Genomic DNA, 27,770 nt, shown 5'->3' with positions numbered 1-27,770 from the left:
AACATGAAATTAAAGCATTAGGAGCTTCGAATTCACCAATTCTAATGAGAAATCATCCATAAAATTCATTAAACATGGGGTAAAAATATGTATAATTTACGGTTTATCAGGTGGCAAAAAGGCTTAGTAGATAGCCTTGTTTTTGTCCACACAGGAAGACACACGGGCGTGTGTCTAGACCGTGTGTGACATACAGCTTGCCCCATGGGCATGTGGTAAGGCCGTGTGTCCCCTGCACCTAAAACTTAGCAAAATAGAATGCCCAGTAGTAACCACACGGGCAAAGACATGGCCGTATGTCTCAACCGAGTGGAGGACATGGCCTAGTACAGGGGCGTGTACCATGGCCGTGTGCCCTTAAGGGGTTGCTGACGTCAGAAACAGAATGTTAATTTTTTTGCACAAGGGCTAAGATACGGGCTTGTCATGGCCTTGTGGGAAACACGGGTCATGGACAAGGGCATGTGCCAAGCTGTGTGAAAACCCCTATAAGTTCGAATCGAAAAAATAAATTTGCACGGGCTAAGGACACGGGTGTGTCCCAATATGTTCAGGCCACGTGAGCCACACAGCCCTTCAACATGGCCATGTTAAGAAGACACATGGGCGTGTTGTCCTTCCATATAGGTGTGTGCCCCTGTCAGCTTGAAATTTTACAAAGTTTTCCAGAGTGCACAGATTAGTCCCAAATCAATTCCAAAATGTGTTTGGGGCCTTGTAGGCCCATAGTAGGGACATTAAGGTATTGTTAAAAGTTTTAAATTGGAGCGAAATTTCATAACTAGGAAATGTATGTTTGTATGTGTTTAAGTCTGGTAACACCTCGTATCCTGTTTCAGCGTCAAACTCGAGTAAGGGGTGTTTCAGAACCATACTTTTGCTCGTGGTGTCAAATATTCTTTGCGACAAGTGTGAATTCCTTGCTTTGACACAATCCACTTAGAACCTGGAAATGTAAGTTCCTCGAGAATTTCTTGCAGATTTTCAGACACAATATTGCTCATCAAGGAAGAATATTCATCGTTTTTGAAATTAGGTAATTAAAAGAATTCATTAATAGCATTTGAGGATATTGGTACCCCGATTCTGCGAACAGAAACTTTTGTCAATTCGCTTGAGGTCAAATTCACGTAAAATTCACGAACTAACTCCTCATCTGCACTGGGTCTTTTCTCACAAAATAAATCCCAATTAAGAGCTTCAGCAATTTATTGAATGCGCGCCATGAAATCAATATAGTTGTTTTCTTTCTGCATAAAGCCTTTTTCTGGGTGCATTTGTTGATTCTTGAAAACACTTTTGTATCTCGCTTTGGCTTTTTCACAGTAGAATTTATTTTGTGATTCGTCAATTTGGGCAGAGGCATGAGTTCTCTTGCAAGACATGATTAACCTTTTTATAAAAATTAAGAACTCAAAGCAAATAAATATAAGGCAAAAAGGGTTGGCTTAGGGATGGTTGTAGGGTGTCTTGATGGTGTGGTGTGATAGGCAAGGGTGTTGGTGCGAGCAGATGCATAGGCAGTAGGCGACACTGTCGGGTAGATCCTTGCGTGAGCAGCAAGGTATACGTGTGCCGCACGAATGCGGGGAAGTGGGTAGCAAGCAAGTGCATCGAGCAGGCCTGACAAGCTATTGGAGTTGGAGATGCAGTGGGTGTGGCGACAAAGAGCAAACTGTTGGGGCACATAGTGTACATGGGGGTTGTTGGGTGCGTGAATGAGCTGTTGGTCAAATGGGGCTGCTATTAGGCATGAGGTGGTGTGTGGAGCTGGGCAATGTTGTGGCTAGAGAGTTTGGCACTAGGTGATTTGGTACTTGGTGGGTTCTGGATGCTAGGATTGATGGGGGGATGAATGAAAAAAATGGCAAAGGTGGGTGAAATTTATAGTGAAAGGAGTAAGAGTTTAATTAGAATTCTTAGAACAAAAAGATATTCCAAGTTCTCATTCTACATAAAGTTAACAACAATTAATAATTAATGTAATACATATTAATTTATTATTTGCTATTAATTTATTAGAAATAAATATTTATTAAATAAAATATGATCAAATTTAAACTAATCCTAATTCTTCTATGCAAAATGGATAATAATTAATAGATATAATTATATATTAATGATTATCATCTTATTTATTAAATTAAATTAAAAACATTTATTCTAGATGCCTTTTGAAAATATTTACAAGAAGAGACATCTAATTTTTAATATTTACAAAAAGAGCAACCAAATTTTGAAAATAGTTCAATTAAGTAACTAGACTTAAAGAAAATTTGAAATTGAGTTGCAATTTAAAACTTGGATCAAAATTGACCCTTTTATTTAAAAACTTAAAAATTTATTTTTCCATTTAAGGAATAAGTTCTCGAAATATTATGTTAAAATCAATTCCTAGGAAAGATTGGAGGGGTCACAAGCGGTCTCACTTAAGTTCCAATCTCCTAGACAGAATTTATTTAAACATGCTAATCTTGAAAATATACCCTAAATCATTTATTAAAAAAATAAAAATTAAATATCCGATAAAATGAACGAGATTTGATCTAGTTCAATTTTATCTCCCCAGTAATGTTTTAAGCGCTGCGCATTGACTCAAAAATTACCTCCCTTACTTTGAAGTTTGACAACTCTACATGGATAAACTTAGTGAATCGTAAATGGACCAGACCAACGTGATTTTAACTTACTTGGAAAGAACCTTAATCTGCAATTGAATAACAAGACTTGCTGACCTGATTCAAATTCTCGAACCTGAATATGTTTGTCATGCCATCTCTTAAGTCTTTCCTTGAGTAATTTGACATTCTCGTATGAGAACATTTGGAACTCTTCTAACTCATTGAGTTGGAGCATCCATTTCTCTTTAGCAAGCTTAAGATCCAAATTGATTTGTTGGAGAGCCCAGTAAGCTTTGTGTTCTAAGTCTAAGGGTAGATGAAAGGCTTTCCCAAAGACCAACCTATAGGGTGACATTCCTAAAGGTGTCTTGTATGTTGTCCTATAGGCCCATAAAGCATCGTCCAATCTTTTGGACCAATCTCATCGGTTCGAGCAAACTACCTTCTCCAATATACCTTTCATCTCTTTGTTTACCAGTTTAGCTTGCCCATTTGTCTGCAGGTGGTAAGCTGTGGCAACCTTGTGCTTCACTTTATGTTTATCGAGTAACCATTTCAACCACTTGTTCACAAAATGGGACCCTTCATCACTGATGATGTCTCTTGGGGTTCCAAACCTTATGAACACATGCTTCCGAAAAAACTTCATCACAACTTTAGCATCATTCGTTAGATATGCCACCACCTCAACCCACTTAGACATGTAGTCTACTGCTACCAATAAGTACTTGTGACTAAAAAACAGAGGGAAAGGACCAAGAAATTCAATACCCCAAACATTGAATAATTCTACCTCAATGATGTTTGTTAGAGGAATCTCATTTCTGTTTGTAACATTTCTGACCCTTTGACGTCGATCACAGCTCCTTACATAAGCATATGCATCTTTAAATAGTGTTGGCCAAAAGAATCTGGCTTGCAATACTTTAGCCGCAGTACGTGTACCTCCAAAGTGTCCCCCACTCGGAGCTGAGTGACAATGATATAGAATCTTATGTATTTCATCTTCTGCCATGCATCTCTTGATCATTTGATCTACAACCTTTTAAACAAGTATGGTTCTTCTTAGAAATAGTACTTCACATCATGAAGAAAATTTTTCTTTTAATGATACGTGTTATCAATCGGCATCAAACCACAAGCTAAATAGTTAGCAATATTAGCAAACCAAGGGGTATTATAGACATAATTCACCTTCAATATGTCTTTATCTAGAAATGTCTCCTGAATGGGTATAAGTGGAGAATTCCATTCTTGCGGCTCCAATCTAGACAAGTGGTCTGCTACTTGGTTTTCTACTCCCTTTCGATCTTGAATTTCGAGATCGAACTCTTGAAGTAGAAGTACCCATCAGATCAGTCTCGGCAAAGCGTCTTTCTTGGCAAGTAAATACTTAATTGCCAAGTTGTCCATATAGACAGTCACTTTGGTACCTACAAGATAAGTTCGAAACTTGTCAAAAGCAAACACAATAGCAAGTATCTCTTTCTCTATTACTGTATAATTTAGTTAAGCTCCTTTCAGAGTTCGACTTGCGTAATAGATGGGATAAAAAACTTTGTTCCTTTGCTGGCCCATGACAGCTCCTATCACGAAGTCACTTGTGTCACACATCAATTCAAATGGAAAATCCTAGTCTAGTGTGATGATTATGGGTGCCGAAACTAACCGATGCTTTAAATATTTGAAAGCTCGTAAGCACTCTTCATCAAATTTGAACATTAAATCTGGTGTTTAAACCATATTAATTTAAATAGTGTTTAAGCCACAGAGAAAACACCGAATTTGATTCTTGTCCCTATCCTTTTAATTTTGTTATTGTTATTATGAACATGTCTACGAATATTTGTGATGTTGATATGTTTAATTTAATTAATATGGCTTAAATTTAAATCGTGTTAGGGAACAAGAATCAAATCTGGTGTTTTCTCTGTGGCTTAACTAGTTTGCTCCACTTCTCTTTCTTCGCTTATTCTTGTTGAATCAAGGATTTTATGAACACTTGAATGTTTCTCCAAATAGTGGTTGATTGAATTTTTTTTAAAAGGTGAAATCGGCAAGCGAATGGGGAAGAAAATGAAGAACAATTAAGAAAGAAAAGTGAGAGAAAAGTGAAGAGAGGAAAAGGATTGAGATGTGTTTGAAGTAAGAAGCCAAAAGGGGTATTTATAGGTTGAGAAGGCTGCTAAAAATATTTAAAATCAGCAGCCAAAGACTCCCCCAATGGCTGGCCACACATGTGGCATGTTTGAAGATTTCAAACATGCTATTTTAAGGTAGGGGCAAATCTAGAAAGGCATAAATAGTGGAGGGGCTTAAATGCAATTTGAAGGAGTCTTCAAGAGCCATTTTCCAAGCCAAATAATCAGCCAAGCAAGCTGATTGGGTCAGCATGTGGGACGATTTTGGGCTACCCGGTGCTCGGTTGGATCGGTTTTCTCAGTTTAGGTCAACTAGGCCTCTTTTCATAATTAATTAACAATAATTTATTTAACACAAATTAAATTGGATTAAAATTAAAATTAATTATATAATGAATTAATACACATAATTTGGCCCATCTTAGGCTGAAAAATTAAGTCGCCTTGATGCTTCAAAATTGCTTCTCGGTTTTACGCTTCTAGCAATGTCTGTCGAGTCATTTTTCGCCATTTGCGTACATCTGTCGAAAATAATAAAAATTTAATATAAAATTAATTAAAATTAAACGTGATCCTAATTTGAGTGTAATTTAATTATTTCATAATAATTATATATTTTTTGACAAGAATTTTATCAAAACTGCATGAATTTGAGTTAAAAAGGGCATGAAAATGTGTGTATATTTTCGTGTTTCCAATGAGCTTTGCCAATAGATGGCTTGAAAATTGGAGCTGTTCTGTTGGCTAAGTCTAAGGATTCAATCTTCCATCCATGCCTGAGTTCAATATCATAAACTTCAACCATGCTGTCACAATCATCTAAGAATTTATCATCAGATGTCACTGCAAACTCCTCAAAAAGTATTGTGCTTTGGCCATTGAATTCTTCCTCAATTAAATCATCTAGCACATCGATAGTATGGAATTCTTCTTTATCCTTGCATTGAATAGATTCAAAAAAACTGAAGGTAACATGCTTATCATTAAGTCGCATGGTGAGTTAACCTTCGTAAACATCAATAAGAGTTCGCCCGGTGGCTAAAAATGGTCGTCCCAAGATTATGGGAACCTCCTTGTCTGCCTCGTATTCAAGTATGATAAAATTAGCCGAAAAAATGAATTTATCAACATGAACTAAGATGTATTGGATTTTCCCTTCAGGTTCAGCCAATGGTCGATCTGCTAGTTGCAATGTCACTGCAGTAAGTTTCATGTGACTAAATGCTAACTTTCTAAAAGTAGATAGTGGCATCAAGTTGATGCTAGCTCCTAAGTCGCATCAAGCCTTGCCCAAATAATGGTTTCCAATTGAACATGGGATAGTAAAGCTCCCAGGATCTTTCATTTTGGAGGGTAACTTATTTGTCAAAACAGCACTACAACCTTCTGTGAGTGCAATAGTTTCAATATCTCTGAGCTTCTTCTTCTTGGACAAGAGCTCCTTCATAAATTTCCCATAATTCGAAATTTCCACAAGAGCATCTACTAAAGGAATATTGACCTGAAGTTGCTTTAGTGTGTTCAGGAACTATTGGTATTGCTTATTCTGCTCATTCTCTCTGAATCTTTTTGGAAAAGGTAAAGGTGGAGATACATCTGATTGCGCCGACACCTTTGATTGCGTCGACAGTTTTGAGGGTCGGACATTAGGTATATGAGTGACAATTTGTGGAACTTCTTTATCTGATACATCGACAAGCTCTTCGAATTCAACCTTCTCACCAGGGATCACTTCACCAGTATTTTGAGGTGCTACAGTAGAGTCTGTAGCCGGCTCGCCAGTTTGTTTACCACTCCTAAGAGTGATAGCCTTGCAGTGTTCTTTCCCCCTCGGACTAGGATTTTTAGTGTCACTAGGTAGTGTGCCCAATGGTCGAGTATTCAAATTCCAAGTAAGTTGTCTGAATAGAAGATGAATTCCCTTGCACAATAACTTCTGTACGAGTAATATGCTTCCGCATTAAAGCCTCAAGAGCTGCTAACGGATCAGAAGGAGAAGCTTGCATGTACTATTGTTATCGATGTCCTTGAACATGCTGATTCAGCATTGAAGAGGGTTATGCCTGTATCTGATTCTGGTATGGATGCATCTGGCTTTGTTGTGGATACATCTGAGTCTGTTGATTATGGTTCTGATGTTCTTGATTATAATTCCCTTGTCTTGGATTATAATTTCCTTGAGTAGATATATTCTCATATCGAAATGTTGCAGCATTTTCTCCTCCAGTCTAAGTTTCCCAAGATTGTTGATTTTGTACAAAATTATTATAAGAGTTGCCATAAGAATTGTTGTGGATGTTACTGACATAAAAGGCATTCTCTACATGTTGTAGATAATCTTCATAGCTACAGTTATGATAAACCATAATTTATACATTTTTTACCTTATGCTTAGCATATTTTTGGATGAATTATCCTTAGATTTGGTGAATCTGATGCTCCTAATCCTTTAATTTCATGTTTTATACTTAGGTGAGCATAGGAGAGTAAAAAGAGAGAAACGGGCCGAAAACGAAAAAAATGGACCAACATAGGAAATTAACATGGCTTGGACTTCCTCACACGAGTAAGCCACACGGCCGTGTCCATTTGGCAGAACTGAAGCACAACTTACACGAGTAGACCACACGCCTGTGCCTATGTAACAGCCTTGAACACGATTGAAGAAATCGTATACGGTGTGTCTTTGTAGGGCCCAAGTTTAGTTCTATTCGAAAAAGGCCACTCTCGAGGGGTTTTAGGCATTCTAAAGCCTATTTAAACACCTGAGAAAGCACTTAGAAGGCACACGGAGTAGAGAGGCAAGGAATTACTCGAGGAAAACTGATTGATCCATCTCAAAAGCCAGATTCACCTTCAAGACTGAAGATCTCCCTTCAATTCCCTTCAAGAGTTCTTGGGTTTTCTTTATGTTTTGTTATCATTATTCTTTTGAGATGCTTTCTTTCATAAATATGAACTAAACCCCCTAAATACCTAAGGGGAATGAAACCTAAGACAGATCTTGTTATTATTATCTCAATTGTGTGATAAATATTTGACTTGTTCTTAATTATGAATTCTTAGTTCTTGCTTTAATATTCCAGGATATTGATTCAAGTATTGATGTGCTTATTCAGAGGAGCAAAAGTCTCTGTCTAAGAGTAGATCTAACATAATTAAGCAGAGTTGATTGCACGCCTAGATATAGGGTAACAAGATTTTGTCGAATTAGGGTGAAACCTAATAAGGGAATCCATAGATCGAGTTAATGCAGCACTAGGGAGTTAATTAGAAAGAGATTTCAATTAATCAACCTAGGTTAGACGTTGTTAGTCTTAAGAGAGATAATAATATAAATTAGGGATTTCTACAGATCAAGTCAAGTGAATAAATCGCCTGATTCAGAGTCAATAACAAGTGAAGTCTAGGTGGATTTTTCCCTTAGGTATTGTCCAAATCATTCAGTTTTCCCAAAAGTTATTTCCCCAATTTACTTTCTGTGCATTCTTAGTTTAGTAATTGGTTTAGATAAAACAAACCCCTTTATTTTTAGGCTAGATAATAAAAAGAAAGTTAATACTAGTACTTTTAGTTCCTTTGGGTTCGACATCCCGGTCTTGCCATAAGCTATACTACTATTCGATAAGGTGGGCTTGCCTTTGTCGTGACAATAGTTAGTTTTCAAGAACGGACATTCATAAATTATAAAACTTATTGCACGTATCACATAATACGATCAAGTTTTTGGCGCCGTTGCTGAGGAACAAAGATATTAGGAACACTTGATTTTTATTACTTTAGCCATTTTATTTATTGCAATTTAAATTTTTATTTTATTTTCTAATTTTTTGTTTATTCGCTTCTGACAGGTTTTTATAGTGCATGACTAGAAGAAACTCGTCGGGACCATTACTTTTTGATAGTGAGATTGATCACAAAGCTCGTAGAAATCGAAGAGAAATAAGGCGAAGGCTAAAATACACAGAGACAGAGAAAGAGCAAGAGGACGACATTCACACCACAACCGAGGAGATGGCTGAAAATCAGGAAACTTCGCCACATCTTGCGTTTGCTGCTGACCCAGTAAATCAGAATCCGTCTCCACGCACTATGTATGATTATGCTAAACCTACTTTAACAGAAACTGAGTCAAGTATAGTTAGGCCTGCTGTTGTTGCAAATAATTTTAAACTGAAACCTAACACAATTCAAATGATCCAACAGTTCATTCAGTTTGATGGTTTGCAGGACGAGGATCCAAATGCTCATTTGGCGAATTTTCTAGAGTTTTGCAACACTTTTAAAATCAATGGCGTTTCTAATGATGCCATTCGCCTTCGGTTGTTTCCCTTTTCATTGAGGAACAAAGCAAAACAGTGGTTGAACTCGTTACCCTGAGGGTCAATCACTACTTGGGAACAAATGACTGAAAAATTTTTACTTAAATATTTTCCACCGGTTAAAACAGCTAAATTGAGGAATGATATCTCTTCTTTTGTACAGATGGATATAGAGACACTCTATGATGCATGGGAGAGATACAAGGACCTTTTGAGAGCATGCTCTCACCATGGGCTACCCTTATGGTTGCAGGTTCAAACATTTCACAATGGCCTGAATCCTTCGACTAGACAGATGATTGACGCAGCTACTGGTGGGACTATCAATAACAAAACACCTAAAATGGCTTACGAATTTATTAAAGAGATGTCACTGAATAACTATCAGTGGCAAGTCATGAGAACAAAGCCAACGAAAGTAGCCGGTGTTTTTAACCTCGATGCGATTACTATGCTCTCTAATCAAGTAGAACTTTTGAATAAAAAAAATTCATGGTTAAGTTAACTCTTCACAGGTTCACCCAGTAATGCAATGCAATACAAATGGAGGTGGAACGAGCAATTTAGAATACCTACCTTATGGCCACAACATGGAACACGAGCAACTAAATTTTATGGGTAACAATCTTTGACCTCAGAATAATCCTTATAATAACACTTCCAATGCAGGTTGGAGGAACCACCCAAATTTCTTGTGGGGTGGTCAAGGGAATCAAAGGCCACAACATCCTCCAGGTTTTTAACAACCACCTTACCAACAGGAAAAGAAATCGAGCCTTGAGGGGATGCTAACAAAGTTTATCTCGTTGTTAGGAACTCACTTTCAGAATACCGAAACAGCACTTAAAAATCAGCAAGCGTCGATCCAAGGACTCAAGAATCAAATTGGGTAGCTGGCTAAGATGATTTCAGAAAGACCATCAGGAAGTTTACCGTAACACTGAACCAAATCCAAAAGAGCATGTGAAAGCAGTTATACTAAGGAGTGGAAAAGTGTTAGCTGAATCCAAAAAGAAGCTACCACAAGAAGCTGAAAGAGATAAAGGAGAGGAAGAAAAATCTGAAAACAATGACAATCCAATGCCAAAGGAATATAAACCACCAATCTCGTATCCAGCAAAGTTGAATAAAGACCACATGGATGCACAATTCGGTAAATTTCTTGAACTTTTTAAACAACTACATATTAACTTACCTTTTGTTGAAGCTATATTGCAGATGCCTACATATGCAAAATTTTTAAAGGAGCTTCTAACAAATAAAAGGAAGTTTGAAGACTTATCTATAGTGGAACTTAATGAGGAGTACTCGGCCATACTCCAAAATAAACTGTGAACTAAACTTAAAGACCTAGGAAGTTTTACTATTCCCTTCTTAATTGGTAATTTGAATGTTGATAAGGCACTAGCTGATGTAGGCGTTAGCATTAATTTGATGCCATATAAAATGTTTAAACAACTTGGTCTTAGGGAACCTAAACCCACTAGGATGAGTATTGAATTAGCTGATAGATCTGTTAAATATCTTAGGGGACTTATAAAGGATGTACTTGTAAAAGTAGATAAATTTATATTCCGTATTGATTTCGTTGTGCTTGACATGGATGAGGATGTTGAAGTGCCTTTAATCTTAGGTCGTCCATTTTTAGCCACTGCTAGGGCTGTTATTGATGTGGGTGATGGTAAATTGGTACTTAGAATAGGTGACGAAGAGATTATCTTTAAATTTTATGATGCCATGATATTTTTTAGGGAACAGGATGACTCATGTTATTTTATTGACTCTATTGATCATGCTACTCAAGATTCTTTTCAAGAAATCATACATAAGGACACGTTGGAACTGTGTCTTGCCTAAGAAGAGGAGGGGGATGATAATTTTGAGATAGGAACTGAACTGAATTCCAATAAACCCTCTCCAAGACCAGCAGAATATAAGGGTATTAAGGTAAACAATGAACTTAAGTAAAAACCCTCTATTGAAGAACCTCCCAAACTGGAACTTAAGCAATTGTCGAATCATTTGGAATATGCATTCCTTGGAAATAACTCTTCATTACCGGTAATTATTGCGTCTAACTTGCAACTCAAAGAGAAAAAGGAATTACTCCATGTCTTAAGAGAGCATAAAATGCCCATAGCTTGGAAAATTTCTGACATTAAAGGGATCAGTCCTTCTTTTTGCAGCCATAAAATTTTAATGGAAGATGAATATAAGCCATGCGTACAAGCCCAAGGACGACTGAACCCCAACATGAAGGAAGTTGTTAAAGCTGAGGTAATTAAACTCCTAGATGCTGGAATTATTTATCCTATTTCTGACAGTTCTTGGGTAAGTCCAGTGCAGTTTGTTCCTAAGAAAGGAGGCATGACTGTTGTAGCCAATGAGAAGAATGAATTAATCCCAACAAGGACAGTCACAGGTTGGAGAGTTTGCATTGATTATAGGAAGCTAAATGATACCATAAGAAAAGATCACTTCCCCCTTCCATTCATTGACCAAATTTTGGAAAGATTGTCAGGACAAATGTACTACTATTTTTTAGACGGACTCTCTGGCTATTTTCAAATCCCAATAGCTCCAAAAGATTAAGAAAAGACGACATTTACGTGTCCATACGGTACGTTTGCTTATCGTAGAATGGCTTTTGGATTATGTAATGCTCCTGCTACTTTTCAGCGCTACATGATGGCCATTTTTTATGAACTCGTAGAAGACGTCATGGAGGTATTTATGGATGATTTCTCGATTTTCAATAACTATTTCCATATTTTCCTTAAAAATTTAAAACGAGTGTTAATAAGATGTGAGGAAACAAACCTTGTGCTTTTCTGGGAAAAATGTCACTTTATGGTTCAAAAAGGTATTGTGTTAGGACATAAAATTTCTACTAAAGGGATTGAGGTTGATAAATATAAAATTGAAACCATTGAAAAACTACCTCCCCCTAATTCGGTTAAGGCTATTAGAAGATTTTGAGGACATGCTGGGTTTTATAGAAGATTTATTAAAGACTTTTCTAAAATAGCTAAGCCTTTGACTAAATTACTAGAAAACGATGTGCCTTTTAACTTCGATCAGGAATGTTTAGAAGCATTTTGTACTTTAAAGGATAAACTAACTAAAGCTCCAATTATAATTGCACCTGATTGGAATTCACCTTTTGAACTAATGTGTGATGCGAGTGATTTTGTAGTAGGTGCAGTTTTGGGACAGCGAAGAGATAAACATTTTCAACCTATCTATTATGCTACCAAAACTTTGACAGCTGCACAAAAAAACTACACCACCATAGAGAAAGAGCTGTTAGCTGTGGTTTTTGCATTCGATAAGTTTAGGCCATATCTAATATTGTCTAAAGTTGTCGTTTATACTGATCATTCTGCTCTTCGCTACCTTTTGACTAAAACTGATGCAAAACCTCAACTCATTTGATGAATTCTATTATTACAGGAATTTGACTTGGAGATTAAGAATAAGAAATGAGCTGAAAATCTTGCGGCTGACCATCTCTCCAGGCTTGAAAATTCAAGTACGATAGAGTTAGATGATTTTGAAATAAATGATTCATTCCTTGAAGAACAATTTTTTACTATATCTGATTTTGAGGTACCTTGGTTTGCAGACATTGCAAATTTTTTAGCTGCTAACATTATAGCAAAAGGGTTGACACATCCACAAAAGAAGCGATTCTTTACTGATGTGAAAAACTACTTTTGAGAATACCCTTTTCTTTTCCGTATATGTACAGATCAAGTCATTAGGAGATGTGTTACAAGGGCAGAAGCATTAAAGATATTGAAACATTGCCACTCAAAACCGACTGGAGGACATTATAATGGAAATAAGACCACACATAAATTCTTCGAATCGGGTTTTTATTGGCCCACTCTATTCAAAGATGCCAACAGGTATGTTACTTCTTGTGACAAATGCCAACGGACAAGTAATATCTCCAAATGTGATGAAATACCTCAAACATATATGCTCTCATGTGAAATATTTTACGTTTGGGGTATTGACTTCATGGGTCCATTCCCTAGTTCATTTGGGAATAAGTACATCTTAGTAGCTGTTGATTACATGTCCAAATGGGTTGAAGCCCAAGCTTTACCTACCAATGATGCTAGAGTAGTAGTACGATTCCTTAAGAAACTTTTCTCTCGATTTGGAACACCTAGAAAAATTATCAGTGTAAGGGGTACTCATTTTTGTAACGGTGTTCACCACAGAACAGCCACCCCTTACCACCCTCAAACTAGTGGCCAAGTCAAAGTAGCAAACCGAGAGCTTAAACGTATCCTAGAAAGGACAGTAGAGTTAAACAGGAAGGATTGGGCAATGAAAGTAGATGATGCTTTATGGGCTTATAGAACTGCTTTTAAGACCCCCATAGGAATATCACCTTACAGACTTGTTTATGGAAAAAGTTGTCATCTACCATTTGAGTTAGAACACAAAGCATTCTGGGCTATAAAATTTCTAAACTTCTATCCCAAACTTACAGGTGAAAATAGGTTGATGCAGTTGAACGAGTTAGATGAGTGGCGAACCAATGCATATGAGAATTCACGACTATACAAGGAAGCAACGAAGCGCCGCCACGACGCTCGTTTAAAACAACGCAAGCAATTTGAAGTGGGAGATCTTGTCCTGTTGTATAACCCGAGGCTCAAATTGTTCCCGAAAAAGCTTAAATCACGATGGTCAGGTCCTTTCGTAGTCTAAAATGTCTTTCCATATGGCACAATAGAGGTAAGTCACCCATCACAAGGCACTTTCAAGGTAAATGGACATCGCCTAAAATTTTACAACGGTGAGAATTTCAAAAACGACAGAGAGGAGCTACGGCTCCACGAACTTCCCTAAATATACCCACAAGGTAGAGTCGAGCTTAGACTCTAAATAAGCGCTTCTTGGGAGGTAACCCAAGCACTAACCTCACTAAATAGGGTATAATTTTTCTTTAACTATTCATAGTCTAACTGCAAGAAATGTTGACATTTGATAAGGGCAAACACGGCCTAACCCATGGGCGTGCCTTAGGCCGTGCGTATACCATGGGAAGAGACACAACCGTGCGATACGATCGTGTGTAAGCAGAGCAAATTGTTTTCCCAAAACACGGGATTCGATACATTGCCACAGTCGTACGACATGGCCGTGGGCAATCCTACCAAATTAACACAGGCGTACAACACGCCGGTGTCTTTAAACCGTGGTTGAAACTGAGAAATTAGCACAGGCATAGGCAAATAAACACGGGCAAATAAACTGAGAACAAATTAACACAGGCATGCCACACGCCCGTGCCCACCACTCGTGGTTGAAACTGACAAAATTACACGGCCATGTACACTAACATGCCCCGAGGAACACGGGCGTGCGTGTTTTACTATTATTTTTATTTTTATCTTTGCTTCTATTTTTATTCAATTGTCTCTTATTTACTTTTGAAGACCCCCATTTTATATTCTACCTACCTTTATGGTTATCATTGAATTATTCCCTTAATTCTCTTTCACAGGGGTGTCTTCTCATTTATCTCTCCAAATCATGCCTTCCTTTCAGCTTGTTTTTCAATTCTCGCTCTCGCTAATCCAAGGATATCATCCACAATTTCAGGGCAGTTTCACTTCTCTCCCTCCCTTTATTTTATCTTTATATTACTATTATACATGTTTGTACATTGAGGATAATGTACATCTTAAGTGTGGGGGGATATTTATATTATTATTAGAAAAATCCCTGAATTTTGTCTTGTTCTCATGTGATCTTCTCATATCATTATTAGAATGAATTTTGATTAATTTATGATTTTTATTGATATGTCTTGAATTAAAATATAGTCATTTATGCATTGATTGTTAAACTTTAAAGGAATTAGAGAATCAAGCATGATAAGTTGATTTTTTTGAGAATTAAAATTTTTTTTTTAGGTTGTTTCCCTAAGTTTAGGTATTATCTTTAGTTGAAATTCACAGGTTTAACATCAAAAAGACATAATTTTTGTGAGATCTTGAGCCCTTAGAGCATATATTATTTCTTTCATGCTTACTTTTATTGTTGCTTTGAGTGCGTCAATATCGAATCGTTATTCTAGAACTTGCTTGATTATGCATGTCAATACCACACCATTGATTTGATATGTCGAGATGATAAAGGCACTTAGGTTTAACCCACTTACTCCATAAAAGCCTACCCTCATAATTAACCCTTAGTGAACCCCTTTGAGCCTAACAAGCCATTCATTGATTTACCCTCAATATTAACCCATAACCTATTATTGTTGAAATCCCTTAATTTGATCCATATTTTTGTCGAGATTTGATTTGAATAAATTGTTTAGCTATGTTTTTTATAGCTAGCCTATGTTATTTGACTTGTTCTTAAAAAAAAACATACATACATACATATTAGTAGTAATTCTTTGTTTTTGAGCTTAAGTTTTTAAATTCCTTATCCCATGAAGAAAAGCCCAATTCCAGGATTTTCTAATTAGAAATGTAATTTATCAAGTTGTAGTATTTTTCTAGTTAGGTAATTTTTCAACTCAATCTCGATTGTAACCTTCTTTTTAATCTTGTACCTGCACCCCCTAACCAAAGCCACGTTACAACCCTCTAAAAGACCTTTTGATTGATGTATCATCTCAATATATAGTGGTGGAGATTTGATTTTCATGCAAGGCTATGGTAATAACTTTTCATATTGACTGTTGAGTGCTAAATTTCTTGTCCTTAAACACCTCGAGTGATTTGAGTGAATCGTTAGTGAGGATGTGAAACTCTGTGATGTTTTGAATCAAAGGTGATTACTTAGATGAGGGGAGACACCTATGTTTTCGTAATAAAATGCTCAACTTAGAATGCTGGAAACTTTGATGTTCTTCGAGTTGAATTTTCAATGTGTGACTACTTATGGATTATTTTGAGAGACTATTAATGAGAATTATAAGTTGAGAAGAATTTATTTTGATTGTGAGTTGAGGATTTTGCTTGAGGACAAGCAAACGCTTAAGTGTGGGGGTATTTGATAAACCGTAATTTATACATACTTTACCTCATGCTTAGCATATTTTTGGATGAATTATCCTTAGATTTGGTGAATTTGATGCTCCTAATCTTTTAATTTCATGTTTTATACTTAGGTCAGCATAGAAGAGTAAAAAGAGCGAGAAACAGGCCGAAAACGGAGAAAATAGACCAACATTTGAAATCAACATGGCCTGGACTTCCTCACACGGGTAAGCCACACGGCCGTGCCCATTTGGCAGAATCGAATCACGACTTACACGCGTAGACCACACGCACGTGCCTATGTAACAGCCTTGAACACGGATTGAAGAAATCGCACACGGGCGTGTCCTTGTCGGGCCCAAGTTTAGTTCTATTCGAAAAAGGTCACTCTCGAGGGCTTTTAGGCATTCTAAAGCCTATTTAAACACCTGAGGAGGCACTTAGAAGGCACACAAAGTAGAGAGGTAGGGAATTACTCGAGGAAAATCGATTGATCCATCTCAGAATCCAGATTCACCTTCAAGACTAAATATCTCCCTTCAATTCCTTTCAAGAGTTCTTGGGTTTTCTTTATGTTTTGTTATCATTATTCTTTTGAGATGTTTTCTTTCATAAATATAAACTAAACCCCCTAAATACCTAAGGGGAATGAAACCTAAGACGGATCTTGTTATTATTATCTCAATTGTGTGATAAAGATTTGACTTGTTCTTAATTATGAATTCTTAATTCTTGCTTTAATATTCCAGGATATTGATTCAAGTATTGATGTGCTTATTCAGAGGAGCAAAAGTATCTGTCTAAGAGTAGATCTAACATAATTAAGTGGAGTTGATTACACGCCTAGAGATAGGGTTACAAGATTTTGCCGGATTAGGGTGAAACCTAATAAGGGAATCCATAGATCGAGTTAATGCAACAATAGGGAGTTAATTAGAAAGAGATTTCAACTAATCAACCTAGGGTTAGATGTTGTTAGTCTCAAGAGAGATAATAATATAAATTAGGGATTTCTACAGATCAAGTCAAGTGAATAAATCGCCTGATTCAGAGTCAATAACAAGTGAAGTCTAGGTGGATTTTTCCCTTAGGTATTGTCCAAATCATTCAGTTTTCCCAAAAGTTATTTCGCCAATTTACTTTCTGTGCATTCTTAGTTTAATAATTATTTTAGATAAAACAAACCCCTTTATTTTTAGGCTAGATAATAAAAAAAAGTTAATACTAGTACTTTTAGTTCCTTTGGATTAGACATCCCGGTCTTGCCATAAGCTATACTACTGTTCGTAAGGTGCACTTGCCTTTGTCGTGATAATAGTTAGTTTTTAAGAACAGACATTCATAAATTATAAAACTTATTACACGTATCACATAATACGATCAAGTTATCACTGCAAATCTCACAACAAAAGGTAGGAACATCAACTTGTTGAGTGACTTATATAGGTGCAACGCCACTAGTCCCTTGCATATTTTTTTATCATAGTTGCAAAAGAAGAAACTTGAGCACTAACTGCAGATATTGTGTCTAATTCAATAACTTCCAGGGTAGTTTTTACTTGTGCAGCTCTAGAGATAGGATATTGATAATCATTCTGAGCAATTCTCTCAAGAATTCCAACAATACCATTATAATTACAATCCAGTAAAGGACCATTGGCTGTTGCATCAACAAGATTCCTCGTTTGTGAATTCAGCCCATTATAGAAAATTTCAATTTGTGTTTCTTGTCAAATGACGTGCAAAGGGTGACGTCGAAGTAAAGATTTCTAACGTTCCTATATAGTGTGAAGATTCTTATCATCCAACTGATGCTAAGCTGTAATATCATTTTGGAGATGAACATTCATTGTCGACGGGTTAAAGCGCAAAACAACCTGTGTTGCTAGTGCATTCCAAGAAGTAATTGATCCGGTAGGTAGCCTAATGAACCAAGTACAAGCTCTTCCCTACAAGGATTAAGGAAATAATTACATCTTCAAAGCGTCATCAGGAATGCCTTGTTGACTAAAGGAAGCACAAATAAATAAAAATGATTTAAGATATTCTCGTGCATTTTCATATGGCAGTACAGCATATTGCACATTAGAATTCAACAATTGAAACATTACTAGCTTGAGTTCAAAATTCCTAGCTTGGATTGCTGGTCTAACAACTCCCGGTTGTAAGTAATCCAAGACAAGTACTACAAACTCTCATATAGTCCTGCTTTGTATTTGAGCATTTTGTGAAAACGGTGGGTCATTAGCATTTTGGTGCTGCACCTGCGGTATGGCTTCATTGTTTCTTGGTAAAGCCATATTCCTTTGTTCTTGAAGTCTCCTCCGAACGGTTCTTTCAAATTTTGGATCAAAATTGATAATAAACTCCAAATTGCTTTGGGTCATCAAACACCTAAAATAAAATTCGAAAATAAAAAAAAAATAAGTTAGTGGCAACTAAATATTATAAAATAAAAAAACAAAGTGAAAAAACAAAAATAAATATCAAACAAACGCCATCCCCGGCAACGGTACCAAAACTTAATCAGTTGTTTAACATCACAGCAATAATGTGTAAGCGTGCACTGCCAATGCAAGTATAGTAGACAGATATGAGTCTGTTGGATATCGATCCCATGAGGATGGTTGTCTTTTTTCTATCAATGTTAGTGCAATAAATAGATAGAAACGAGATAAATTGTGAGAGTATTTGTCGAAGCAATAACTTGAAAACAATAAGATAAAATATGATAATGATAAACTAGGATCCCCAACGTGAATATTCTATAGAATACTAAGTGCTCACAAGGTAAAAAGGATAAGTGATTGTTGATGTATTAAATTGCAATGAATATCTTACCAAGCTTAACTTCTATGTTTAATCAAAAACTTAAACATGCTCATTAACCACACCTTTTGATGATAGAAATGGAACACTATTAAGAACAAGTGGATTAAATTCCTCTAATCCTCAAGCAATTTCCATTGTCATGCTTGTTAGCTTGAACTGTGATTGCACTTTTCAGTGTCAGTGGCCTCAATAACACTTCCATGCTAAAATCATTCAAACCCAAAGATTAAACAGTAGAAGCAAGATTGAATAAAATAACATTTAACCCAGAAATCATGTATACTTCCATACAAACATTAAATAGAAAGTAATCACCATCATTTAGAAAAGAAATATAAAAGAAACAAGTGGAGAATACTATTCCTAGACAATCTCGACTTGAATCTCTCTATTCCCTCTTATGTCGCACTCAGGGCTCCTCGTCAGGAGCTGATCCGCATCCTTTTCATGTCGGTACACCCGTAGGAGACTTAATCTGCCATAGCTGAAAAGATTCAAAAGATAGGTTGTAGAAGATAATGCCCCCCAAAAAGCCTCTATTTTTTTTTCTTTCTACTTGAATATTTATATTCTTCCACATAGCACATGTGTCCTTTCATCAGAATCATGTTGCTTTTGTACATACAAGCTGGTTATACCAGAGTGGACAGCTCACACATTTTTGTTCTTATCTGGACAGCTATCAGGTATAGTGACAATTCTGGGCACAATCTAGAAATACTCATGTAGTGACATCGGTACCAAAACATGACAAAATTACGGATAAATAAGCTCAGATCCACTGAGTTATAAAATGCAATTTGTTGAATTGAAAATGCTAAAATATATGCTAAAGATAATTAAATAGGGACAAATTAACCAATAAGTAGGGAGAAAACATATGTTCTTTTAGTACTATCACCGGTATACATCTCTTGATCAACATCATTATTATAGTCATCCAACATTTTCAATTATAAAATAAAAACAAATATATCAGCATCCAAATCCAGACTCAATTCGACTCAATTATGGCATGTCCCTCTAGACTCAATTCTGAGCTCGATCTAGTCCAAGAATCGGTTAAACTTGGAAGCTCTGATACCACTAAATGTAATACCCCTAACCTGTATTTATCACCAGAATAGGGTTTTAGATCATTACTGAATAAACGTTACCTAAATTATTCATTTCAAAACATTTCAGTAATCATAACATAATCCAGCATTAAGCATGCATATTGTCCCTTATTCAAGCCCTTAAGGTCTTAGAATCACTTTAGAAATAATTCGGGACTAAATCGGGAACATTTGAAAATTTGAGGAAAAAGTTAGAAAAATTCAACTGCAAGGGTTACATACCCATGTGGCCAGGCCGTGTGCACCCAAAAGTACTTTAAAACTCAAGTTTACCATTTCCTATTTACTTGGGCACTAAGCGACTCAATTACTAATCATTTAACCAATTCAAAACACGATCAAACATAATCAAAACATGCCAAAACAATCGTCTTAAGTGCCTAACCAATGTACCTGAGTTGATACCGCAAGTTATACCATCAAAATATTTCATCCATGCCTCCTTCAAATCAAAGTTTTAAAAATGCCAAAATGAACCATTTTAGCCTAGCTTATAACTACTTAAAACATCAACTTAAATTCACATACACCTAACAAGCATTGGTTCAAAACAACATGCCAAATTATGGCTCAAAACACAAACATATGCTCAACCCAACATTATACTTATAACTCTATTACAAACCATTCACAAAATAACTATGAATTTAAGATATCCTAGGTACATGCCATTACAAAAGGTAAACATCATTACATTTGAGATCAGGATCATTGTTGGATGATGAGTTGGCGATCAAAAGAAAAGTACCTACATGTGCATGGAAAACAAAACCATATGCTGAGTAAAACTAAGAGTTATTTCTATAATCTGAATATTTAAAGACATAATAATACATGAATACTCAAACTAAATTATTCAATTACATTTTGAACTATGCATACCATTAAAAGATATCATCATTTAATTTCATACATATTAATACCTCATTTCATATTTTATTTAATTTTTCACGTGATTTCATACTTGATTTGGCTTAAACAATTATCTCAATTCCCATTACTTGTAACACCCCAAAAATTTAAATTCTTTGTTTTTGTGAATGTGTGAAATAAATATATATTTGCTTCAGTGGTTATGTGTTCTGGGTGTATGTGGGAGGTCCTAAGTTTAAGCCATGACTTGGGAAAATTTTGGTATTTTTATGAATAAATCCCTATCTTTGGTCAATAGGCTTTTACTTAATTGTTGATAAACTTATAACAGAATGGGCATGCTGGTCTGGTGGTTAAGTGGAGTGTTAATATGCTAGAGGTCTTGTGTTCGAATCTCTGCGTGTGCCTAAGTGTATAGTTTTACTCTGGGAACTGAAAAAGCTTTGGTTTAGCCAAAATTCTGTAGTGGTTGTGAGTAATGGGGATGTGGGGAGAAAAATAAGGGATTGGGGAGTTATTGAGTTATCCTATTGTTGTTAGTTGTTGCATTCAGTTCTCTTACCTCATTCTCCCAAGTTTTCTGACAAATTTTTTCCCTCTTCTTTCTCCCTTTCTTTCTGCTGTTTCTTTTCCCCACTTGCTGCTGAATTCTTTTTGATTTTCCCATTTTCTTATTTTATTCCCTTGTTCAATCTGTTTTCAACGTACTGCGGTTGTCTCTTGTTTGGTAAGTGGTATTTTTCTTGAGTTCTATCATTGATTTAGTTAAGTGAGTAATAGAAAGTTCATTTTACTCACGTTTAAGTGCTACATGAAGGTTGTAAACGGGTTTCCTAGTGTGTGGTGACTGCTGGTTATCGTATCCATCTCGGTAAGACTTCGAATCATCATTTCATGTAGTTTTCTAGTTATTTATTTGGGGTTTTGGTAAGAATAAATTTAATAATCAGAATTAATAGAGTTTTCGGTGTTGATATGTCCTTTGGTAGGTTTTGGAAGACTCGGGGTTCGTCTAAGCTGGAATCAAAACCAGGTGTGTACCTAAAAATACAGAAAATAGGGTTTTAGCAAAAGCTAAAAACCCCACTATCGACACTACACAGGCGTATGGTCGCCCCTCTGGTAGGCCGTGTGCCCTTAGACGGACGAGTGATAGACGAGTCCAGGCCGTGCACACCAGACACGGCCATATGATGGCCAGGCAAGCCGTATGCTATACACGGGCTGAACTGATTTGGGCCGTGTGGGCCACACGGGCATGTGGGCCCACACGGGCAAGCCATATTGGCTTGTGAACCCATTTATCTAAAATAATTCTAGGGTTGCACGGGTCACCCAAGCTGACTGTGAACCTACTGTAGGGACGGTAAGTGTTACCTAGACCCCTATATGTATGCTCTGAATGTATGTGATGCGTGATTAATTATGCATGATTATTGATATGGGTATGTATACGTACGAATGATGGTTGCATAAAAGCATGAAATATTGTATATTTGCACCGCATTAGGTGGGGATGATGGTATTTGGAAAAAGTGTACTGAAAGGATCTTAAGCCTAATATATTGGCAGTTCAGCTGCAAACTACTGTTTGTGCCGCATTCGGTACTATCTAGAGTGTAGGGATGGGTGGGTTGATTTAATCCCCACATGGAGTGTAGGGTTGGATGGAGATGGTGTGTAGAGGCTGGTAGGATAGGACATTGTTACTGATTACTGTATGCATGACTTATACTATGATAGGCTACGACTCTAGTGCATAACTGATACTGAATACTGAACCTGAGTTGGGCTATGGCCCAAACTACTACTAGAATTGTTATGGGCTTAAGCCTAGACTGCATCTGACTGTTTACTATGATTGACTATATGTTTGTTTTCTACAAGGATTACACACTGAGTTTATGTAAACTCACCCCTTTTGTTTAATTTGTACAGTTAATCCCTAGACTTAGACAGATCGGTGCAAAGGAGAACTCAGCGGTGGCCACACATTTGTTAGAGACTGTTTCTGTTTCAGTATGATTTAAGGTTATTTTGCTTAATTATTTTTAGGGATATTTTTGTGTAATTTTGGGATATTTTGGACTGTTTGACTTTTTACTAGATTTTTGACTTTTTAATGGGTTTTTAAAATGAAAAACTCGACGAACAAACGATTTTCTCTAAAATGAAGGGGTTTTCCTAAAATGGACGGATTTACTTAATTAATTTGAATTTCATAAAATAAATGATTTTTTTAAAGCTTCCACAACGAGTCGCGTTTTAAACAATTGATTAAGCGAGTAAACAAATTTTGGAACTAATAAGAGAAAAGGAAAAGTAATTTAATGGAAATGGTTTTATCACGACGACATGGTTTTCAAACACCCTATCATGTGAAATCGTCAGATTTGGCCATAATGTCTAGGCAGGGTTTGGGGTGTTACATTTAGTGGTATCAATCTAGGTTGCAAAACTCGGCTGTGGGTTATGGGTGTTAGAAAAATTGGTTTTGAAGAATTGATTATAAAATGATTTGAAATGTTTTAATGAGTAAATGGTACACCGAGTCTCAGCGCTGATCCTGTAAGTATTCTAAACTGTGAATTTTTTTAAACTGAAGCTGTTATTGATAGTATATTCTGAAACCACTATAGGTAGTATACTATACTAAAAACACTTTAGTTAGTATATACTGAAGACTGAAGTGAAACTGCGATATATGAAAATAAAGTTTGAATTATCGATAATGTTCTACATAAAACATCTGTTAATAAATATTGAACTATAACTGATTCATAAAATTTCTAAATACAGATAATCTGATTAGATATGAGCATACGAGGTGTTCGCAGGCGGGGTACTAGAGGCCGTGGTAGAGGCCGTAAAGAGGCTCAAGGTGGGTCCTCATCTTCTGGCAACCTGCCTAATTTGGATACAAATGAGACTCCAGTGTCGCCTGTTACCGAGACTAGGTTTCAAGATTGCATGGTTAGGGACGACACATTATTCCAGGCTATGCTAAGGATACTAGAGAGGGTCACTGGGCCTAATATTGGATTTAGGGGCTGAGGGTCGGTTACGGAATGACACCGGTCCCATGGGGCTGAGTTATTCAGGGGTGTCACTGGAGTTGCCCCTAATGTGGCCGAGTATTGGATTAAGGCCACGGAGAGGATCATGGACAATCTAGATTGCACCCTAGAGCAGAAGTTAAAAGGTGTAGTCTCGCTGCTGCTTGATGAGGCATATAATGGTGGCTTACTGTTAAGAAGGGTACTCAGCCTAAACGACTGACCTAGGAGTTCTTTAAGACCAGCTTCCAGGGAAAATATATGGGAGCTAGTTACGTAGATGCCCGTAGGAGAGAGTTTCTAAATTTAACTCAAGGAGATCGATCAGTGGCCGAGTATGAGGTCGAGTTCCTAAGACTGAGCCATTATGCGCGAGGCATGGTGGCGTCTGAGTATAAGCGATGTGTCTGCTTTAAGGATGGCCTCAGAGATAACTTGTGAGTTTTGATAGCTCCGCAGAGGGAGCAAGATTTTTCTACCCTGGTTGAGAAGGCGAAGATCACCGAGGAGGTTAAGCGCTGAGCGCCAAAATCGGGATAAAGAGAGGTAGGAATAAAAGGGATTCGAAGCCCTCAGGTGCGGTGCAGAGGCCTAAGAAAAAGGCCAGAGTTGATGGGCCAGTTAGAGTTGGGCCTCCTATTGCTGCTACTCGACTACAGTCATGTACTGATTGTGGTAAACGCCACCAGGGCGAGTGTTGGAAGAGGACTGGGGCATGCTTGAGGTGTGGGTAGTTGGAACATCACATTAGAGAATGTTCGCCGAGGACTGATCAGAGGCAAGCTCCAGGTACAGGTACTGTACAGCCACCGAGGGTAGTTTAGCAGCCACCGAGGGGCCGTGGGTAGAAAGTACTAGGAAGAGGTGCCAGACAAACTGAGGTGAGGCAGTCGACTCTAGTTTATGCTACTCATCGCCGAGAGGATGGAGATGCTCCGGGCGTCATCACGGATACGTTTCTTATTTTTGATGTACCATATACTGCATTGATATATATAGGATCCACTCACTCCTATATAACCTATACTGTGTCTAGAAATTTGGGGATCTTAGTTGAGAGCACTACAAGTCAGGTTACTGTACTGAGTTTGTTGGGGCAATCTATAAGGGTTAACAAGCTGTTTAGAGAAGTTCCTCTAGGGTTCAAGGAGAAATCTTTCTGGCTGATCTAATAGAGCTTCCCTTTAGGGAGTTTGATTTAATTCTGGGGATGGACTGGTTGTTCAAGCATCGTGTTAGCTTGGGCTGCACGACTAAGAGGGTCGTATTGAGGACTGAAGAGGATGATGAGGTAGTCATGATTGGAGAGAATTGAAATTATTTAATTAATGTGATTTCTGCACCGGTGGCAGAAAAGTTGGTACGTACGGGTTGTGAGGCGTTCTTGGCTTACGTAAGTGATTTGGATTCTGGGGATTCCTCTGTTAAGGACATCAGAACAGTAAAGGGTTTTCCGGACATCTTTCCTGAGGAGCTACCTGGTTTACCTCCGAATCGTGAAGTGGATTTTGGTATTGAGCTCCTACCTAATACAGCTCTGGTGTCCATCGCTTCCTATCGAATGGCACTAAATGATCTTGTGGAGCTAAAGGCTCAGATTCAGGACTTATTGGATCATGGGTTCATCCGCCCTAGTGTGTCTCCATGGGGAACATCGGTACTATTTGTGAGGAAGAATGATGGATCCATGCATATGTGTATTGATTAACAGCAACTGAACAAATTTACCATTAAGAATAAATACCCCTTACCAAGGATAGATGATCTGTTTGACCAGTTTCAAGGAGCTTCGGTGTTCTTTAAAATTGACCTTCAATCTAGGTATCATCAGTTGAAGGTCAAGGAGGCTGACATGCATAAGACGGCGTTTAGGACTCGTTATGGTCACTATGAGTTCCTAGTGATGGCATTTGGATTTACTAATGCACCAGCAGCTTTCATGGATCTAATGAACCGAGTGTTTCTATAACATCTTGAAATAGGGCCTAATTAGAATAGTGGTTTCGGGACCACAAATCTAACATTAAAATATTTTTTGTGATTATTATGAGTTTTAGGATATAAAAATAAGCATGTGTTAAAGTTTCATGAAGAAAGTCTAAGTATAAGGTGTCCAATTAGAAATTAGGGACCAAATTGAATAAATTGCAAAACTTGGGTTCTAGAAGCAATTTGCATGAAATTGCTTTGAATTATAAATTAAAAGGTCTTAAATAGAAATTTTCCCAAATTCTAAGTTTTTGGACAAAAATGGGCGTGCATAGAAAAATTTAGAAGTTTTGTAAGGAGGGGCATTTTGGTCATTTGGTAATAAACTTAATAAAAAAGGGAAAAAGAAAGCCAAAATCATCCATCTTCTTCCCCATAGCTATCAAAATTCCTAGAGCTCCATAAGCTAGGGTTTTCAACATTTCAAGCTAAATAGTAAGTGCTCACTAGCCCCCTTTTTAATGTTCTTTGTAATTTTGATATCCTCGTAACATGCTCTATCCATTTCTACCCATTTCTCAAGCTAGCGTTCATGTTTGGAAATTTACCCATGCTTGAGATGCTTGTGTTTTGAGGATTTATAGAGGAATATGAGAGTTTAAAGGATGGTAAACAACTTTTACTAGGTAAGTTTTCATGGAAATGGCCTAAAGGACCATTTTGTAAAAAGGTATAAAAATTGTGGTAGAAATGTGAAATAGAGGAAATTATGGGCTGGTATGAGCTTAAGATACATTTGGCTAGGCATGGGTAACCAAGGAATTTCATGCATTCCATTATACGAACCTAGGGACTAATTTGCAAAAATGTGAAATGTTGGGGGCAAAATGGTCATTTTTCTTGGGGGTAAAATTTAGGTCCAAAATGAATAGTATGAGGTATTAATAATTTATTTTTATTGATATAGACCCCGAAGAACCAATTCCGGAGGTCGACCATGAAAAACAAAAGGTTTCAGAAAAACTAAAATACGAAACTGAAGCAATTACTAGGTAAGTTCGTGTAACTCAAAATAAAATTTAAATATACTTGAATATGCACATTCTTAAATGTATGATAATTTAGATATTGATTGCATGACAATCCATGAAATGTAGTTGTGTAAAATGAAAAAGATGACAATTGTCCCGGTTGAATGAAAAAGGGAGATTCGATGGGTAAATTCTTGTTTACATGACATGAGATCCTGCACATGTTGCAGAAAGGGATTTAGCCCGGACGGATAATCTGATGATCTCAGTATATTAAAGATCCAGCCCGTTCGGGTGTTCCTTAAGTGATCGAACCTCCCGATGAATATATGTGCATTGTGGATTTAGCCTGAATGGGTAATACAATTAAGGATTGAAAATAGCCTAGACTGACATTTCAGATCTGGACGTTTTGGAGTAAATGTCGTTGTAAGGGATTTAGCCTGGAATGGTAATCCTGATAATACTCCTTGAATTTATGTTATGAGAGATTTAACCTAGACTGGTAATCTCGCCATAAGAGTGAGGTTCACGGGAATGTATATTTAAAATGGTCACTAGCATGACTTGACGATAAATGGGATACCCATTGAGATTTTTGAGAAATTCAACGGGACTATAATAAGATACAAGAATGGAAATGTGTGAATTGATGAGCTCACCTAGATTAATGCTATATTACTTGAGAGGAAACTAACTTGCTGATTGAGTGTATGTGATAGGAAAATTATACTATGCATGTTTGGCATGAATATCTTTTATGGTTGTACCGGTAAGTTTATCTTCCTATTATCCGAACTTACCAAGCATGTTAATGCTTACCCCCTT

The 27,770-nt window shown here is 36.9% G+C and overlaps 1 non-coding gene across 1 annotated transcript; it reads right to left on the bottom strand.

Annotated features, from left to right (window-relative positions):
- Nucleotides 1-9,214: 9,214 nt before the first annotated feature.
- On the bottom strand, nucleotides 9,215-9,321 carry LOC128282998 (small nucleolar RNA R71). Its single transcript, XR_008273344.1, has one exon. It is a non-coding gene; the product is annotated as a small nucleolar RNA R71 (small nucleolar RNA).
- Nucleotides 9,322-27,770: the final 18,449 nt, after the last annotated feature.

This window comes from Gossypium arboreum, chromosome 10 (assembly GCF_025698485.1).
Source record: "Gossypium arboreum isolate Shixiya-1 chromosome 10, ASM2569848v2, whole genome shotgun sequence".
NCBI classification, from domain to species: domain Eukaryota; kingdom Viridiplantae; phylum Streptophyta; class Magnoliopsida; order Malvales; family Malvaceae; genus Gossypium; species Gossypium arboreum.
This window is presented reverse-complemented; position numbering and strand designations above follow the sequence as displayed.